We start from the raw sequence: 8422 nt of genomic DNA, 5'->3' as shown, positions 1-8422 counted from the left end.
TATCAAAGAGTTACTATTTTAGTTCTGTAAGAATTGCAATTTAAAAACTTATCAGTATGTTATCCTTGTGAAGAGATTGCTTAAGTCCAATATAGTTGCAAAAGTAAATGTAGTTTGTTTAAAACATTTATAACACTTTGCTTGACATCTGGCAGTGTTTTAGAGAAAGGACATTGATGTAGTCCAGAGACAGTAAACAAGAATGATAAAATTTGATGGTTGACACGCACAGAAAGTCTGGAAAACATGAATACCATGAAATGAAATTAAAACTTTTTGAATGATATTTCATAAAGGAATAGAGGAAAACCAGCAGAATCACTCCAATAAGAAGATAGCACATTTTACAGAACAATAGCAGAGTTCCTTAAATATTGTTGAATTGACTGTGATTTTAGGAGTAAAAGTTCTATTAACCTGCCTCTGTGGTCATACATTGTGTAGCACTTAGTAAACCCCATCCTGAGTTTCTTGGGCATTTTTACAAAGATGAAGTCAGCATTCAACTATTTATTGTAGATAATCATACAGATAATTATTACAGTTATTATACAGAGAATATCAACATTCTGACCTTTCTAAACTCAGATGTAGAGGTTCACTTGAGAAAACAGCAAAAAAATCCAAGCTCTTTTAACTAATTTTTTTGTGTCACATTTTAAAGATCAACAACCATAGGTAAGTGAAAGGACAGATGATAATTTTAATTCTTCTAAAAAGAGCTGCTGCTTTACATGCACACTCCCATACTCACATGAGAGTGGAAGGACTACAGGAAGAATGAATGTGTCTATAGTCATTGTGTTTCCTGTGCACTGTATCACATTTCTAAGGATGTATGCTTTTTTTCCTCCTCCTCTTCTGTCCTCACTCTGGGATATATTCAACAGCACTATTGTAATATGAAAGGGAATTAGACTGAAAATAGTCATATACTATTCTGCATGACTCCTTGCTCTGACTGGGTTCTGGTGTCAGAGTACTTGATTATCAGATTGAGACAAACAAACCTCCAATAATTCCAACACTTCTGGGGCAAAGAGCTCCATAGCTCATCATCTGCTTGCAACTGACCTGACTCTACCTTGATGAAGCTCTACTGAAACACTCTGTCCTTTTGGCCTTAATTTCTGGCTGCTCTACCACCTCTGAAGCTGTACATCACATTTAACTGTCTCCATTTTGAAACCCCACCTTGTCTGCTAACTTCAGGAAGTGCTCAGCACTGAGAGGAAAAGGAGTGGTGTTTTTTTCATTGGTGTTTTTTTTTTCTTTTCTTTTCCAGAATGTGGAAAGCACGTGTGACATATGAGGAAGAAATTAAGATGATCAAGTGCACCCTTTCACTGTGGAATGGAGTATGGCTCAAAGATCTAGTATAGCACTAACCTGCAACAAATGAGCTCCAGAATAAGCAGCAGTGTAATTACTCCAGCATCACATCATTTGTGAGTTGTTTAGTTGAGAAGTACCACATTAATGCTGTTACAGTGTTGCCAAGACTCAAGATCCATGGTTTTGTGGGTTTATTGAAATACAATCTCATTTATGTAAATACAAAACATTGAAAAACAGCACTTTTGGCAAAAATAACATTCAAAAGAAAATAATCTGTTTAACTCATTCATTGTGGTCATTTATGTAACACATAAGGGGAAGCTCATAAGTGTAGAGAAACAGCCCCTCTGTCCTGTCCTCCACAGCACAATCTTAGCACACTTGTGGAAGAGCATAGTTCATAATTTTCTTCTCTGTTTTGCTATGAGTAAAAGTTTGAGTTAGAGGTTTTGTGTCTTTCTCTAAGCAAGGGTAGAGACTCATTACAACCATCTTCTTCAACCAGTTCCAGTAGCCATAAACATGCTGATCACTGTCCGCAGAGAAAGAGACTGAATCTGTGATGGTGATTATGGAATTATTTGGAGAGGTTTTGGTTTCACCTCTTAATCCAGTAAATATTGCAGAGGAGCAGTTTCAAAGACGAGAGCAAACCACACCAACTCCCCTGCAGCCTACATCAAAACAAATTCCATAGGAAACAAAGGGCTGTGGTTCAAATTCCTCCCCCAGATCTAGCAAAGACACTACTTGAGGAAAGGTGTTCATTCTCTTCCTCTCCTTCAGAATGGATCTCTGGCTAATCTGCTGCGAAGGAAAGGCTTCTGAGAATAGCACTAAGTCCTATGAATATTGTTTCGAATGTACTTTAAACAATTTTCATCAAATTCACACCCTGTCACTGTTAGTCAATCATTTCTGATTACTCAGTTTGTCCCCCTCTAACAATCACACAAATATGTTGTTAATTCACCACACTAAGCACTTCCAAACTATTCAGTGTGATCAGCATCTTTGGCCTTAATTAGGAGAGAAATGTCATTTCAATGCTAAGACGATTTCAGGCTGTATACTACGAAAAATTTCTTCTTGGAAAGAGTGATGAGGCAGTGTCACAGTCTGTCCAGGGAAATGGTGCAGTCACCATCCCTGGAGGTGTTAAAAAAACATATGGATGTGGCACTGAGGGATGTGGTTAGTGGGCACGGTGTGATGGGTTGGTGGTTCAACTTGGTGATCTTAAAGATCTTTTTCAATCTCTTAATGATTCTATGACTCTGTGATTCTATAAGTAAGTTTTCATTCCAAGCACTTGACTAAAATTTCTAAGCTGAGAGTAATCATAAAACTTTCAGGTACAAACAGTCATCGGCTTATAAAAACTGTTTATTTTACATATCCTCTAATTTCCTTGAGCTCCTCCCTAAGATTAAGGTAATGCATACATAAAAGCTGACAAGAGCTGTGAAAAACTTTCAGCTGCACTTTCACTTGTACCAGATGCATCTGAGCACAGTCCATTACAATTGCTAACTTTCTCATCTGTTTACCAATACAAATCCTCCTTAACCAGAGGTCTTTTGCATCAGCAGGAATAGTTAAGCTTGTATTTGTTTTAATATATTCATGGCTTGTACCACAATACAGTATCACCAACAGCTTAATACATCAACAATGAAATGAGATGGAGCCTAATCATCTCTAAGAGCCATTTCTGTTCACATTTAGGTGATCACAAAGAGAGTGCAGAATGCTCCCTGCAGTTGTATTTCCCAAGGACACAGACACTCATGAGGAATGCAATGCAGGGTAAACTTGTAAACAGCTGGGCCCTGAATGCCTCTTCCTAAAGGCCATGTCCTGGTCCCATTGCTGACAGGTAACATATCTTCTGGAGGCTAAAGTCCAACAAACTCACACATGAGGTAATGAGACTACCCTACCTACAAGGTTCTTGTAAGATGTGCCTTTAGCAGATCAGTGGTCTTTCTGTCAGAAGGGCAGAGCCAAGTAACAGACTTTACACCAGGAAAGCATAACAGAGTAAGCCAGCCCGTACACTGAACACAAAAGCCACATTACTAGTACAAAAATGAACACTAACTTTTTTTGTTGTTTGTTTACTATTCTGAAGACTCCTGACTGAAGCTGCAGTGGTTCTTTATAAACTCTTTTTCCTAACTTGACAAAAATTTTAATATTTAACTCAGGAAGAAACGCATCATACGGCCATTTGCTGATGTTTTTTTTTCTGCTGTTGAACGGTGCCATCTGCTGGCTCTCCGGAGAACAGTGAGGGTTCAAAAAGCACGGTGTGCTTCAGATGACAGAGACCTCTAGAGATCATTCTGTCCACTGTCCTGGGGAAAATGTTGGCCTTAGATTAGATAACCTGAAGCCCTACATATTCTGACTAAATATTGATTATCTCTCGCTAAGGAGATTCCACCGCAGAATCATAGAAGGGTTTGGGTTGGAAGAGACCTGAAAGCCCACTGAGCCCCAACCCTACCAGCTCAGCTGCCCAGGGCCCCATCCAACCTGGCTTTGAGCGCCATCCTCCAGGGATGGGGCACCACAGCTTCTCTGGGCAGCTGTGCCAGCGCCTCACCACCTCTGAGCAAAGGATTTCTTCCTAACATCCAACCTAAATATCCCCTTTTAGTTTAAAGTTGTTCCCCCTTGTTCTGTCATCATCTGCCAATGTAAAAAGTCACTCACCCTGTTTATAAGCTCCCCTCAAATATTGAAAAGCTGTCTCCAAAGCCTTCTCTTCTCCAGGCTGATCAGCACAGCTCTCTCAACCTTTCTTTGTCAGAAAGGTGCTCCAGCCATCTTCATGGCCTCCTCTGGACCGACTCCAACAGCTCCTTTTCCTGCAACATGTGCTGTTTGCATGATGCTAACAACAATCAGAAACAGAATAATTCATTTTGAAAAGGACCTTTAGGGAGTGATTTAATTCAACCACCAACTCAGAACATAGGTAATGTGTGACAACATAATATGAACAAGTAAGAATACTGTTTATCCCTCTATGGATAATATTAAACAAGAAAGATGTACACTGGGTTAGCAATTACTTAAAGGGCCCTAATAGGATGTATCCATGAGTACTGAGGTTCATGTCATTGCAAGACCACTTGTAAAAGTACTTGAAGATGGGAGTAAAGAAAATGTCACTCCTGTCTTCAACAAGGGCAGAACAGGACCCAGGGAATTACAGGTTAATCAGCCTCACTCCAAAACCTGGGAAAGATGATGGGGCATCAAATTCTGAAAACCGTTTCCACGCATAAGAAGGACATGAAAATCATCAGGAGTAATCAGCATGGATTCACCAATGAGAAATAAGGCTTGATCAACCTGGCCAGACTGGATAGAGTCAGGCACTTTTCAGTGGTGCCCATTGCCAGAGCAGCAGGCAATGGGCACAAACTGGAACACATGAAGTTCCCCCAAACATCAGGAAGCACTGTCACAAGCTGTGCAGTCTCCTCCTTGGAGATCTCCAAAAGCCACCTGACGTGGGCCTGGAACTCTGCTCTGCGTGTCCCTGCTGGCACAGGGATAGGAGAGGATGGACCCGGAGAGCCCTGACAATGTCAACCATGATGTGATTCTGTGAATATATCATATCAAATGCAAGTCAGCTGGTGCACTATAAACAAGCAACTAATACCGAGAGTAAATGAAATGTATATGTTTAAATTCAGTGAATATGTTGCAGGACTTGAGGCTGCAGCTCACTAATATACTTTTATAAACATCAAATAGTTGTGACATGCTTCCCTCAAGCTAGTTTTGTTTATATATCCTGTATACACATGATTCTGAACTTTAGTCATTTTCAACTGTACAGCAAAAGCGTTCAGCATGGGGACAGATAGGTTTGCTGTATGTAATGATTTTACTTAACATACAAGAGTAAATATAATAACACAAATATTTCACATCCCCTTTAATATGAGGAAAATATTCAGGATCACAAAGATCACTTTCATTGAAAAGTGAAGAATATATGCAGGATAATTTAAACCATCATTTTAAATAAACTTTTAAAATGAGAAGACAGAAAGGTTTGATACTTAGAACTAATTCCCATATGCATTTGAGTTATTGCCTTTACTGATTTTCATTACACCAGAACCAGGAAACAGTTTCATCCCTTAGCCTAAATATAACTTGCTAAAATAAGTGCCCAGAGGATGCATCATAAATATTTAAATTTACATAACACCATGTCTTCATTGAATTCTTTTCTGTTTTTTATGTTTACATTCTTATTAAAAATAAATTGCTTGTCTCACTGCAATTTTCTTCACTGCTTATGTTAGAGTCACCTTAATCATAAATTGTCAACACCAAGGTAGTGTTTTTGAACTGGTTTAATTAACTACAATGTCTTTCAAGTGTAGTACATTGGAAAAAGGTCAGTTTATAAAAACATTCAAATTTAAGAACTTGATGAGTCACAAGAACTGATACAAATTATAAGAGATGACTGTTTTTGCATATCATACACACAGATTGTAAATTTGTGTTCAGTAGTTATCATTCTCTACACCTACTTTATTTGGAAAAGGAAATTTGGTATTATTCAAATCCTTTGTTGTTTCAGAGCTCCAAATGAGCAGTTTACTCAGCTGAAGTAGCTAATATGAAGAAAGGACTCCCTCTGAACCTACAGAATGCCTGTAAAAGGCACAGTATTTCTGCAAAGTGAAATGGTATTTTTCCACTTTTTACAGAGTGGGTCCCAGCAAAGCTTGCTGCCCCACGGTGGGGCTCAGGAGTGGTTGTGTGAGAGTGTAGACACCAGGTTCCTTAGTGACTTGCAGCTCCATACAGCATGTGTTCCTGTTCACAGAACCACATGGACCTCATGTCCATCAGGCACAGCCCCTGCCCCAGCAGGACACCTGGAGCAGAGTGCCATGAGGGACATGGTTAGTGGGCATGATGTGATAGGTTGATGGTTGTACTAGATGATCTTTGTGGTCTTTTCCAGCTTTAGTGATTCTATGATTCTGTGCACAAGCACAACTCTTAACACAAAGCAGCAAATTTCAAGCATGAAAATATAATCAGAGATTCACAAATCCTTCATACCTCTTCAAACCATACAGAACAAATGTCTGTGTCTAATCCCATAAAGATTTTTCTTCCAGAGATATTAGATTTCATAGTTGAAGGAAATGAGCTCCATCCATCAAACATGGAGGACACCACACCTCACAGTTCTCTCAGCAGGCAGATGCTTGCAGACAGCAAAGACCACTCTGTAGTCCTTCTTCCCTAAAGTATGCCCCACAGCATTCCCTCTTTGGCATGATGGAATGCTTGGTGCAAGTTGTAGCTCAGCACAAGAGTCTTCTCACAGAGTAGGGGCAGCCTGGGCAGGGAAAAAGCAGAGCAACATGTTTTATTCCTGCAGCAATAATCTTGCTTAAAAATATATTGAATGTTTTATTTGGCATAATTTCAGTTATTGTGATTTCTCTTCCGCAAGTAGAAAGAGAAGGGTATTGTGCAGTGGATCCAGACAGGAAGTCATTTAGCTGTCAAGACCTTCTTTTAGAGTTTGAAACTGTTTCCTATCTCAGATTGTAATGAAAAGTCAGAATCTGGAAAAAATATATACTTTTTTTTAAGTACAGCCAAGGCACTCTGGTAAGGAAATGACTTGTAGATATTGCAATATAAGCAGCTGTCTCCTCAAAAATTGAATACTCAATATTCCAGGGTAAAGAAACCAAAGAATGTAACAATTTCTGTAGGATTTTTCAGGTCTTATAACTGTTTTTCTTCACCTACACTTTTTACTTTTAATTGCATTCTTAGAACTACCTCATCAGCTTGCTGCAGACAAGAAGATGAAAGTCGTATTTATCTTGCTGGACATGTCCAAGGACTTTGAGTTCCTGAATTTAACAGATTGTTTCTTTCAGCTGATGAGTCTAGAAAAAAGTATTTTTTTCCATAACAAGAAAACAAAACTGTTGCTATTATAAATATTTGTGTTTACTGAATCATTAACAAACTTCTACTATTTAATAGTTTGTATTTTATATATATTTAACATCATACTATTTTTATATATACATATATTTATATATTAATGTGTATAGACACTATATTATATATATTTAATATTATTGTATTTTTAGTACTGTTAACTTTCAAATAAGTATAGCAAGTTTACAGAATCCAAAATTCTACTATTGCAGCAGAATTACATGTTGTGTTCCTTTTGCCTCTACTCATTTCTTGGTGTGCAGTCATGGCACAGATTTTTCAAAACCAGAGGTAGTTTTGTTTGCATTTCTACAAGTAGCAATGGAAGTATTTGGCCTTTTTTCTAAACCACACTAAGTTGCTTCATGTGGCTGTAGTCACTTCATACGGCTTTATATGACATTCTTGGGGCTTCTAGAGGTCATAGTGTTGTAACCAGAGTGAATTAGACTTCTCTCACGTAAACAATGTTATGAATCCTGGGAGTTCAGGAAATTGTTCAGATTAATTCAAGCAGTAGCAGTTAAGAAATTTTATAAAGATCATACGTTGACAATTCCACAAAAAATGATTTGTAAATAATGCTTTTAAATAAATTATCTAAAATTTCATCTAACACATCCGTTTTTTTCCAGCCTATAGTATCTTTGTGAGCTCCATGAACTTCAGTGTGTTGGAGCTCAAAATTAGATGCTTCTCAGTATAAGGAAACAAGATGGCGTGAAGTTAAAAAAACAGTTATTACTGTAGAAATGACAAGGTTTTTATGCCTTCTATCCAACCTAATATTTTCATGCAAAGACAGCTTCCCTAAGCTACTCTGAACTAGCATAGCTAGTAGCTTTTTACTACTTCTACAGTCAGAGCAAATACCTCCCCTGAACACTGCAAAAATTCCCAAAGTGAGGGTGGGTACTCCTCTGCTTTTCCAATGCCTTTTAATCTACCCCAACCTCATAACTCCTTCTGATGCCATCTGTCAGACTGACTTTATACTGACCCACCAGCAGCACTAATATGCATTGAGTATCCAAAAGGGAGTTGATAGTAGGTGTTTGTAGGCATA

The sequence above is a fragment of the Meleagris gallopavo genome, chromosome 1 (assembly GCF_905368555.1).
Source record: "Meleagris gallopavo chromosome 1, MGAL_WU_HG_1.1, whole genome shotgun sequence".
Lineage (NCBI taxonomy): Eukaryota > Metazoa > Chordata > Aves > Galliformes > Phasianidae > Meleagris > Meleagris gallopavo.
This window is presented reverse-complemented; position numbering follows the sequence as displayed.